Source organism: Haliotis rufescens, unplaced genomic scaffold (assembly GCF_023055435.1).
Source record: "Haliotis rufescens isolate VD_foot unplaced genomic scaffold, xgHalRufe1.0.p SCAF_13, whole genome shotgun sequence".
In the NCBI taxonomy this organism is placed as follows: Eukaryota; Metazoa; Mollusca; class Gastropoda; order Lepetellida; family Haliotidae; genus Haliotis; species Haliotis rufescens.
In genome coordinates this window covers 17,756,225-17,769,320 of record NW_025963813.1, presented here as the reverse complement: position 1 = coordinate 17,769,320, position 13,096 = coordinate 17,756,225, and the positions used below count along the sequence as shown (strand labels likewise).

The following is a 13,096-nucleotide window of genomic DNA, read 5'->3' as shown; positions in this document are numbered from 1 at the left end:
GTCATCGGCGTGACGAGCGAACGCTTTAATGAAGAAGAAGAAGAAGAAAATATTTGATTAAGGTGTCGCATGATATACATACATAAGGACAAACAGTTAAAAACAATTATTGTATACCAGCGGCCGATATGGCCTAAGGGACACAAAATATCTCATAAGTACAAATAAAAGGACATAGTGTGCTAAAAACACAAATGTTACACAAAACATACATTTAAAATACACGATGTAAAACGTGTAAGCGGCACGGGTGCGCGTCATGTATCCCGCATTAAGTAAATGATTGGATAGATATAGGTAAATAAAATAGATGGATAGATACAACTACATGTGCAACAGTCATAGCAATGCCAGACAGACGGCGTGCGCCCGTGCCTATGGTATATTACTAGTTATTGTAAAATGCTTTCTACGCTGAAACATCCGGTTCACTAAAGCGGCAAGGCATTTACAATAGGCTACCCTACCGCCTACACAACTATGATTCAAGTATCAAATAACCATTTCTTACTTGTTTCATTTTCAGGCACAATCAAACATGGGTGTATATTTACTTTTGTGTTTTGGGCTGTTAAGTGTATTCATAAATATTTGACCTGGAAGCGGGGCATGTTTTGGGTGGCCTAGTGGTTAAAGCGTTCGCTAGTCGTGTTCGGGTTTGATTGGTACAATGTGTGTTATCCATTTCTATTGTTGGCCGTTGTGGTATAACTGGAATGTTGCTACAAGCGGCGTAAAACCATGCTCACTCACAGATCTGAAACAATCCGAAATAATATGTGGTCTGAAAAATTCGTCCTTGAAATATATTTGCATTCTAGGAAATCGCTTAAGCTATCTTGTAGTGAAACAGACAATAGACACTTCCAGGAACCATGTCGCTGGCTTGTTTTTTGTTAGCATCGCTTTAAATTACAGTGTTTGGATCTCGGGGAATCAATGCAACTGAGTTTAAAAAAACAATGCAGAAAAAAGCACCCGATAATTTACTTCGTTGAGAAGCAAGAGAGACGCTGGATGTTTCACATCAGCACGTGTAGCAACGACTCTGGAAATTACCTCGTTTAACGAAGGATACCGTCTCTGATGATGGGCCTGCCCTTCCTTGGGAATCCCTTGTTAATAATTCCTTTGCATCATCGTTGTTGGGCTATATCTAGCCCTGATCGAGCATATAGATGTGTAATTGAGGTGACATTGACGGAAGTAGCTGTAGTCATGTCTGTTTTATGTTAGTTTTTGTAGTGGGGATATATCACGAAACACAATATATTTAGGATTTATCTCAGAAACCCCTTGCTTAAAGCGGCCATTGCTCTTACGACTATCGTAAACCGGAGATTATGATAGTCGTAAAGACTTACTAAAGGTGACAAAAGTTGTGGCAGCAGACCAGATGTATTGTAACAACATTGAATTACACAAAGGTCAAAGGTTAGTAGTCCACAATTGTGCAACTTCGATAATAGTAACTGTTGGGCAAAGGTTAAGCTGCTATTGACGTTTCACACCGAGTGCAATCAAGCGATAGAAATCTTACACATCATAATGTAAAAGTCTGTCTCAAAGTTCCTAAACCATATTATTTTTCTTCCACTAAGCCACTTTGAGTGTTGCAAAATCCCTAAATGAAGCAAGTCTAGATTTCAAGGATATGAATCTCCCACCTCACTGGGGCTCCTTTTCAAATTAAATGGCGTTACTTGTTTCAAGTATAATTATATATTTTAAGCGCTTGTCTGGTGGTAGAGTGGTAGAGTGTTTTTTTGGGGTCAGTGGTGCATTATTCGTTGTGCCGCAGGTAATTCATTGTTTGTTCACAGTAAAAATAATTGAACGTGTTACAAGCTCGTTATTAATGTAAACACAACATAAACTAGTTACTTATGTTAAACTGTTATGTTAATTAAGCTGTTTTGTTGAGTAATAAAACAATTAATAATGTGCAAAAACTCGTGACGAAAGACCCTCACGTACGCAGGGATATGCCCACAAGTGGCGACGCTAACGTGCCCAAACGCACACAAACGCACGTATTTACAATCTACAAATTTACCAGAAATTACTGGTACTCAGGTTTCTTACATACCTGTGGGTGAGAAACCCAGGGGAGATAACGGTATCAAACATATGACATATCTCAGTGTGTGAGATCGAATTCCAAGGTAATGACCTTAGGTCGGATTATGACGGACTCCGTTCCTGATTGTAATCAATGATAGTTATTCGTGCTTCGGTCGAATTCACCAACGTATGTGTCTAGTCTAGTTTGCATTATCATCATCGTCTTGATAAACCAAAGATATGGTTGAAACTAGGTTTGAGGAGGGTCACACAACCAATGGGTAGTGAGCAGTCGGCAGGATGACGTCAAAATGAGTTATGTATTAATGCGCCACTGTGGTCGTAAGAAAAGTCACAATATGCATCGATTCGATGCTAAATTGGTGCGAGTTAAGGATGTGTAAGAAAAAGTTTACTGCACCCGTGCCTGTCAAATACCACTTATCTTATCTCGTTGTAAGATAAATTGTTTCTGACAGCCACTCGAATTATCTAACTCGCTTCCGCTCATTACATTCCTTTTGAAACAACTCGTTGTGAAATAAATGGTGTCTGACGGACACTCGTGTACTAATCACAATATCTACGCGACCGCCTCCGTGGTCTAGTGGTAGAGGGTCCGCCCGGAGAGCGGAAGGGTCGGGGTTCGACCCCCGGCCGCGTCATACCAAAAGACGTTAAAAGATGGTACTTGTTGTTACCCTGTCTGGCGCTCGGCATTAAGGGGCTTAAACAAGGACTGGTCGGCTCGGAGTCAGCATACTGTGTCTGAGTGGGGTATTCATGTTAAACTGCGGCATGGTATCTCAATGAGCTAGAACTATAAATCGGCATCAGTCCGGACTTGTACAAGCAGCCACACAAACACACACACGTAGATGCATGTCGCTATATAAGTGCAATAATCTTGGACGCGACGTTAAACCCCATTTCACCTCACCTGTATCTACGCAGACACTTACATGCATACGGACGCAATGTCACACGATCAAACACATTTGCAAGCATATTACAAAAAAAACCCCACGTTTTCGCATATAAACGTACACGAACACAACCCTTAACATCTATTGATGTATTGATGTCGGAAAGTCTCCGCATTAGCAGAGACAGATACATATGCATGGGCACACATGCATACGTGTACTTGCGCACGCAAACAAGAACACAAATTAATCATTTCCACAAAAGCACACATACACACGTACGCATACGTGCATTTACAAACAAGTTCGACGCATACGCTAAAATATACCAAGATGACCAACAAACACAATTCTCCGCATCAATATTGCGGCTTACATCACAACAGTCCCAGCATCCCCGTGCTCGGTATACCCCATCAGCTGCCGTGTAGTCTTTGACAGAAGACGCCGCTTGTGGCATAGTTCCGTAATTTAATAACATCCGTTTGACCGACAGAAACAGACGTTTATTACATCTGTGGTGGTTATTCAATTTGTGACTGCAAGACCCCGGGCTGTGGGGACTTGCAGTAATAAGAAGCAGAACAGCTGACGTTGACAGTAATAACGGCGAAGTGGGTTACAGGCGAAGGAATCCACTGAGTGGGGGGCGGCTTCAGGTCGCTGTAGGCAGGGAATAGGGTAGACTTATACAAGTCTCTAAGGCAATAATTATTAGTTTAAATCATAATTTCTAGATTATGTAAATAATAAGAACAAGATTTCCCTATAAGAGACTGGTCCACATATCTAGACTTGCTTATCAGGAGGCTAGAATTACTACACATCCATGGACCTATCTTTCACTACAGCCTTGGAGCAAGGCTAGGGATAGGGTGACTGGGCTATTTCAACAAAACTATCGACTTATACTTCTTGGGTAGATGAAGTATATTGTGGTGGTAAGTACCGATTTCCTCTATTAGACGTATGGCGTTTATTAATTTCGCGCAAACCGTTGACCCAGTGTCTCGAGGCCCGTCGTCTCTTCTGTTTAATGTTGGCAAGACCCGTGAAGATTCAAGGGTAGAATAGGTCTTCAGAAACCCATGCTTGCCGTAAAAGGTGACTATGCTTGTCGTAAAAGGGGACTAACGGGATCGGGTGGTCAGGCTCGCTGGCTTGGTTGATGCATGTCATCGATCCAAATTGCGTGGGTCGATGCTCATGATATCAATCACTGGATTGTCTGGTCCAGACTCGATTATTTACAGACCGCCGTCATATAGCTGGAATATTGCTGAGTGCGGCGTTAAACAACAAACCAACCAATGTTGGCAAAGTGGTAACTTTAGCTACATTGTCGAATCCCAGTTCTACAGTTGCAAGAAAACGTCCGTTATTAATCTCCAAAATACGGGTATGACATACATCAAAGCAATGAGTATCTCACAACAGATGACGTGCACATGGCGTCTCAAGGAACATGGGGGTCAATTTCACATTCATTAATGTTATCAAATCATAGACCCGGCTACTAACGGAGACCCGGCACCTAACAGTTTTCCAGCGTCTAATAGAGGAAATACGGTATTTATTTTTTCAACGTCTGCTGCACTAAATTACAGTTGAGTGTTATTAAAACGAAATAAAACAGGACAAAGATGTTTCGGTTGTTGTGATTGATCACTGCAGCGTCTGCATATTGTCCATTTGTATTCCTGAACCACGCACAGGTTGATTCATCTGTCTGGCTGACTACACAGACTTCGATATCTACCTTTACCAGTCGTCTACATAGACTCAGTCCTCCTTTCTTGTCTGTTTATTCATGATTCTTTCCTTTTATTGTCTATCTATCTATCTATCTATCTATCTATCTATCTATCTATGTATCTATCTATCTATCTGCTAGTATCTATGCATCCATCCACCCATCCATCTATAACCCATCCATATAATTCATGATCTATCTATCTATCTATTAGTCTGTCTGTCTACCCATCATCCATCCATCTATTTATATGTTCATGTAAATGCATCAGTGTCTATCAACACCTATATATTTAGCTCATGTAGAACTGATACATCTTACAGGCTAAACCAAATCGTTATAGGCTAAACCAAATCGTTATAGGCTCGTTGCAATCCTGTTCATCAATCATGATTGACGATGAAGTTCTCTGTGAATATAACATTACCATCACCAGCAAATGTCACTCCCTGGAATACTGAATATACAGTGAGGACATTATAGACACGCGATGTGGCGTTGCGTCTCCTGGTGATAAAAAGTGAGGAACAAAAGAGACTGTCCCTCTCACTTGATTGTATCATGTGTTTGATTTTCAATTGAAAATATCTTTAGTTAGCGATATTATATCCCCCAAATGAACTGAGCTGGCGCTTAGTCGGCTCTCAAAGAATACTTCTGCATGGTTTTACTTTTTAAATTAAAACAATAAAACAGACGTCAATCGCATGAAAACAACTGGTGGTGGGATCTTAGGCATCTTATCTTTTTAAATCAATAAATTTGTCGGCACAAATGTACGTTTCATTCATGGTCCCAGTATTCTTGGAACCAAAATATTTTTCCCCCAAATTACCCAACCACAGATTACCTTTTACAAACTTTTGCAGGAATGAGTTATGGTTAAGTACTACAAGATGTACGGAGAATCTCACCCAAGTGTCTTTTGGTATCAAATATATCAACATATATGCAAAGGAGTTTTCCCCTTTTATCAAAGAGTATTGATAAATTTGATATCAAAAGACACTTTGTGAGATTTTATTTATCATCGAACATAATTCTTCAATCTTTTTCACTTTGTAGACAGTGTACCTGTACTGTACTGCTAACAGCTTCAGTAGCAGAGCCATTAGTGATGTCATTTGATTATGACGCCATGTTAACAATGACGTCACAGTGGTTTGCAAAGCATTGTGATGCAATTTCATAACAGCGATGTAGATATCGCTTGTTATCACACACGTGGTTAAGATACAGGCGGTACGATAGTAAATCCGTACGTCACACGTGTGTCGTACAAGGCCACTCTCCTACCCAGAGTTCCATGCGGCCGGCAGCCAGCTAGCATAGTACCTCTGCCACAGGCCAGCGCCATGTGACGATTCGTCACATCTTTCACAGTCCATTCAAGATATTGCATATGCTTTTCATCCGTTTCATGTTTGACAAGTCTACACATTTTCATAAACAAATGTCAAAGAATGGTTAACTTTCATTGAGAAAGTATGCAAATACGTAAAAATCTACTTGTTTTTGCGTAGTTATCCTATGTTTACATTGGTTGTACGGCTCCACGTGCTGTCAACGAAGCCCAACGGAGAGCTAGCGACACGGTCACTTTGATGCATAAATATATATTGTCTTGCAACTCACTGTCGCAGTTGTAGTAGCATATCTATATAATTATGCAAAACAATATGTAAAGCGTCCCCAAATACTTGCATTAGTCCGTTCTATACTGATTTCTGAAAAAGCGCGTTTGTTTACAAACAAGAGAAAAGTCCGGTCACGTGATATGCAAATTAGCCTGTGGCAGTGGTGTTATGCTGAGTCACCACTGCGACGGAGTGAGGTACAAGACTGACCTCGTTTTATTCGTTTTGATTGGATAACCGTGACCTCTCTCACACCGGGACTACTTTTTTCATTCATAAATAAATCGCGAGACATCATTCATTTTGCAACTACAAGGCAATACTGAAGCAATCTCATGAAAGACAGAGATATTTACAAAAAGTTTATTAAAACAAACAAGATAGCCACACGCATCAAATTCGGTTTGCATAATATATAAGTTATGCATGGAGCTTCTACGGACATTCTCTAATCGAGCTATATCCATATGCAATGAACGACTACCAGTAGATCGAGGGTCCCCATGTGCGTGACGCACCCGACCACTTTCGCAACTTTCAATTTGATTTAACGTAATAGGATAAGCGTGGTGAATGAAGTCAGTTTAAACTATCTGGTCACATATCAAGACTTACTTAGGATGACCCGGTTGTGCCATCAGTGTCCCCTTCGAAGCGTATTTTGTGGCACTGTTTCGGGAGTTGTTTGTTCACGACTGCACGACCAGATCACTCAAAGTGAACATTTCCGATACAAGTCATTCGAAAAATCCGTAGAAGTGTGCATGATTTCTGATTATGTGGCCCTAAATATCCCAAATGTGAACAATAACATTCCCTATCTCTAGCGTAAAACGCTGTGGGAAGATCACGGTTGTCTTTTCTTATTCCGTTGGTGACCTTGCCCTTCGTTCGAAGCTGTCACTGACATGCAAGCAGACTTGAGTTTGTTGATTTTCAGATCTTCAGTATAGGGTGGTACAGTTAACACGAATGTCTTATGGCGAACACTCTGATTCCCTCTTCCATAATGGTACGGACATCATATAAATTCAGCTGAAAGACCAAGGAAGCCGAACCATCCTGATTGCACAGACGAGACCACGGCAGTACGAGTGACCGACTTTTGATCCAGTATTCAAAGCGCGGCGCTAATGTGACTTTTATAATTTTCTTATAGGTGTCCTGCATCCTGAAAACATGGCGCTTGAATTACCATAAGTTGAAGAAATTCTTCCAAAAGCATCTTGAGCGTTGGTGCTGTTATGTTTGCAAACACAACAGCAGGCACATGTTGTTAATGCATATGCATAGAAATGTCAACAATGCCCATATTTGGGCATATATCAATATTCATGCACAACCAGATTTTGCAACCGGTTTCAGTTTGGCCCGTCAACGAGCGAAAGTTGTTATGTATTTACACTTAAATATATATTTAACGTGGGTTATAAATAAAATACCACACTCATTCTCGTTAGATAGAATTTTTACGAAACTCGTGAACTTTCTATGGTATATAACGAGTGTAGTATTCTCTATATCTCACCCAAGCAATATCTCCTGTGAAATGAAATCTAACAACAGTTTTTTTCAGTTACATAAAAAACAAACTCGGTATACTTTATTTTGTCCCATGGTTTAGTTGTGGACGTGCGATTGGCATTACGGCTCATGACATATATCAATGCTAATTTTATTACGTGATGCTTACCAACATGTACTGACGACATGGCAATCAATCTTTATTCATGGTACTTATGAGGCCAAAGGCCTATAGTACATTGTCTGGGGCGTGTTACAAATTCATACATTTTCTTAGTTTCATGATAAATTTCTAATAGTTTCTGTACAATCACAAGTCATTAATTAATTTTACAAAATTTGTTACCGTTTGAGTTGCGGTAGAAATAGTTATTTAGATATTTTGCTCTTAAATCACTGTAAATCTCTTAAATCTTTATACACTTGACATACACATAAAAAGTGATATTCATCTTCAATACAATCAGTTTGATAAATCCTACAAAATCTATGTTCTCTTGCAAAACCTTCATATCTGCCTTTTTCAATGAATAGATCATGTGAGCCACAACGGAATCGAGAAAGAGCTCTTCAGAACTTATGTAAATTTACACTTTATAGATAAGGTTCTAGTATGATAGTAGTCTTAAATGTAGTGTAGTAATAAGCTTTTCTAGAACTGGACAAAGAACCATGCCATTTTTGGGTGTACATATCTCTTAAGGTCTGTGTCAAACAGGAGAAGAAATGCTGTGGCATATCTACATGTTGCTGTAACCAAATATAACCATATCCACATTCGTATAACATTTTTTTAACTTGTCAATGTTGTTCAATTGATTGAAACTTAACCATTATCAACGTCATTTAATACATAAGATTGCATACTGAAGTAATAATTGTCATTAATATATATTGTGAAATGTATTTACACTTACATGTGATCTTAATCGTTCTTATAATTTCATAATTATATTTTCATGTAGCCATCAGTATGAAAGCCTCATCACATCGACGGTTGCACGGGCGGCTTGGAACAAGATATGCTCCTTCGGAACTTTCTGCCAGACTACCGGAGGGTCCATGGTGGCACAGGTTGATACGGCAATGGCCCCTCTCGGCAATCAGCTGGTCACTTGTGAAATAAACATGTACACTTGGTGATTTGTCAGTGTCACATATTGGGGGCTGACTTTTGAATAGGAAGTTATTATTTTCGTTGGAGAAATAATCTGTTCCGAAATCCTGAAAATAATATAATTGCTCCTCCTCAGATAAAACCTCTGACTGAAAAATAAATCGGCGGAGAACAGAAAAGTGGTTGGTCAAGAGCCACACATTGTGCGCACCAGGGGAGGGTGCACAGTTCTGACCTCCTTTCCTTGACATGCATCCAGAATGCATTACTGCTGCACAGCGGTATACAAGGCGTTCCGTCTGCACCACCCCATCCCCTGCTGTTTACAGAGGCGACCACCCATGTGTCTGGTCAACCCACCCCTGCATCTCTTCATTCACCCCTCCCAGACAAAATGGGGTATTGACCATTCACCAACCATTATTTAAAGCTTTGGAATTCCTAGGTGCCGTTGTTCAAGGCTATCAAGGCTATCATAGCGCTGAAGTGACTCCCATACCTTAACATAGACTTACGACAGTTGTACTGCTAAGGTTGAAACGGTTGTTCATTTTTAGTTCTTGTGGTGAGGTGAGGTGAAATTGGGTTTAACGTCGCGTCCAAGATTATTGCACGTATATAGCGACGTGTATGCACGTGTTTGCGTGGCTGCTTGTACTAGTCCGGACTGATGCCGATTTATAGTCCTAGCTCATTGAGATACCATGCCGCAGTTTAACATGAATACCCCACTCAGACACAGTATACTGACTCCGAGCCAACCAGTCCTTGTTTTAGCCTCTTTATGCAGAGCGCCAGACAGGGTAACAACAAGTACCATCTTTTAACGTCTTTTGGTATGACGCGGCCGGGAATCGAACCCCGGATCTTCCGCTCTCCGGGCGGACGCTCTACCACTAGACCACGGAGGCAGCCAGTTCTTGTGGTACTCTGAAAATGCCACACCAAATCAGCACCTTGCCATCTGTAATATATATCATGACTCCATAACTAAACACAATAAACAGTGATATGTTTTCAAACTACACAAATCTAAACAATTATCAACTAAACAATGAGTGACAATTTGACCACATTTTGTTAGAGGTTCTTGCTAGCATATTATATTATACTGATGCAGTGTATTTGGTTGTGCAGTAATGTTGTGTGAGCTCCTCTTTAAGCTGGTGAAATGTAGTCGGCTTCTTAAAACACATGTCAATAAACATGTACTTTGATACAATATTTAGTGCATTTATTGCGTTGTTGTTCTGTGCTGGATAACCTAAAAAGACAACGTCTTTATTTATTCTAATTTTAACCTGAATTTTATTTAATACCCAGTTTTCACAAATCTAACCAAAGAGAGTTCACTTTTCTACACGATCAAGTAATGTGTTCAAAATACGAGTAGTGTCTCTAAGTTTGAACAGAAGGTACATGAGCGTTGTCTACGTATCCCGTCTTGTGCAATCTATTGTTTGTTGGTAAAGTAAGATGCATTATTTGGGATTGAAACCAATGTAGTTTCGTGTTGTTTACACATCTAAAAGGTATTAGGTTGTGGTTAAGCTTATCTTTATCCGTCATCTTAATTTCCAGTAGACTTTCCAATCTATCAAAGTGTTGATTTTTGGCACAGTTGTTTTGTATTGAGGTTGAGGAGTAATGTTGACTTCCCTTTGAAATTTAAGTTAAAAGGTAGAATAGGGTATTCTGTTTTCGTTAGGAAATTGTTTATCCATTAAAATTTCACAGAGTTCAGTATACTCACGTATTTTAGAAAGTGTATTTTTATTTGAATGGTATCTTTGAAACTAGACTAGATGTTAGTCTATTACAGACGTCCATGTCATCCAGATTCAATGCCTAAGGCGCCGCGATTCGCTGTGCAGAGTTGCGTCCCTTCGGCACACCAGAAACCTATGATGGTGGGTTCGAATCCCAGTTCGCCAAGATTATTTTCTAGGTTTGTCAGCACCATACCCGTGCTCGTGGGTTTCACCGAAGTGGTGAACGTCTGAGACCTGCATCACCTCGGGCTTTCCTCCCACATTCAGCCGACACGCCGTGATATAACTGGAATACTGTTAAAAGCGGCGTCAACCCCAACTCACTCACTCAGTCTCCCCCCACCCAATCTCATCCTTAACGACCTTCCCTTGCTTGTTCATGTTACCGACGCGAAGTTTTACAACCGCTCTTTGTTGTTTATGAACGTAACACCAGGTGAACGAGATGCCTCCTGTCTGACCCCGCCCCTCCCCCTCGCCCCCAAGTATCCACCTGACACCCCCACACAACTACCACATGCCCTGGCGTACAATTATATAACCTTAGAGTGACTCTCGTAAATGTCTAATTGCATGAAACCCAACCACAAGGTTTTCCTGAACAGCATTAAATAAAGCCGTCCTTTTATTCTCGTTTCTCACCACGAACACCCCCTCTCCCCCTCCCTCCTCTTAAACACTTGACACTCCTAGCCCCTTCCACTCTCCGACTCTTACAGACCCTTGTGAAACATTCAAGTACATTACCAGTGCGGCTATCGACTGAGTTTGGCTTCGGTGATACTTCTCTAACCTGTTCTCATAATTAAAATACATATTTGATTTCAACAAAGTATTACCTTGAAACGTAAAGTTTCTACTTATCATGAATAAATCAGTGTTCGAAATAATCCAAATTGATTTATAAAGGTGTGGAAACATATATGTCCTGCTACCAACGTAGGACAAAGTGCGGAACACTTAAGTAAAAATGCGACATTTTCATAACTGTATATTTTTGAATAAACAGCGACCCCGTTCATCAGAACGGTAGTGAGTCCATTGTCTGGATAAACGAATTTCCCGAATAACGATTCAAGGTCACAAAGTAATGTCACTTCGTATTCTTGTCAATGTTCCCAGCTATATTCGTCCGGTAAGTGAGGTTTCCGGATTAGCGAGGTCCTTCCTGACTAACGATGACCTACTGTACCCGAGTTACAAAATTTCTTTTTTCTTTTATCCAATTTCACAATGACTTTTTAAATATATTTTTTACACATTGTCATGTCTCATAACTATTTCTAACATGATTCATTTGATAACGCTAACAGGTCTACAGTTAAACATAACACACTCTGCATCAATAATTAAGGTCTCAGCTACCAGCTCATATCAAACCAGCTGATAACCTGATCCACTTATCGCAGGGTCATCTGATATTTATCACACTCCTCTCTGCTTCTTCAATACACACTTAAAACCGAAGAGCTTCTCCCATTTCAACGGAAATACCTCATTTTCTTTTATACCGCCACATTCCTAGCGCCTGTTATTCAAAGTCCCCACTTAGCGTGCACCTACACTGATGACGTGACCGGGTCTAGTTATACCTACGTGTTTGTCTACCTTGCGGAGCGCTGTGAATATAGGTCGTGCGTCGCAGCGAATGCCTTTGAAATACGACTACAACCTGTTAAACTCGATTTTTCCAGGGCACGGTCGCCGGTGATGAATGTTGCTTGCATAGACTGGCGGCAGGGAGACTGCAACCTTACCTTCCGAGATTTACATAAGTTTTGTGTGTGTTCTTCATGCTACATTGCAGTGTTAAACAGTGTGTCATGTGGTTCAGGGTCTACAGATGCTGAATAACGCGACAACTGATGGGGAGATGTTGCCTTCTGTGCATGCTTCTGATATTGTCTTATCAAAAGGATCACGAAATTTATTATGTTCCTTTACTGAGAGGACTCCATCGGGTCCATGTTGCAGCTCGCATTGAGTACAAGACCACCCTCAATGCATACAAATGTTTCAACAACATCGCCCCAAATTATCACACTGAACCCTTACCAATCTGATCTCCACCGAGAACTCACCGATCTCAACAACAGAAGCTATTTTCTATTCCAAAAATCAGAACATCCACATTTGGCCAAAGAACCCACTCCTTCAGCGATTCCATGGAACTCTCTACCGGATAATGTGAAATTATCTCCTTCAATCTCTGCTCTTAAAGCCCACCTTAAAACCCACCTTTTTAACAAACACTGTCAATGCTAAGTGCACTGAACACACAGTTTTGTGCCCTTTCTGCGCTA

General features: G+C 40.5%; 1 long non-coding RNA gene across 1 annotated transcript; it reads left to right on the top strand.

Annotated features, from left to right (window-relative positions):
* The first annotated feature begins 1,351 nt into the window (after positions 1-1,351).
* Positions 1,352-9,043, top strand: LOC125378796. Its single transcript, XR_007220508.1, has 2 exons — positions 1,352-1,434; positions 8,870-9,043. It is a non-coding gene; the product is annotated as an uncharacterized LOC125378796 (long non-coding RNA).
* The last annotated feature ends 4,053 nt before the right edge of the window (positions 9,044-13,096 follow it).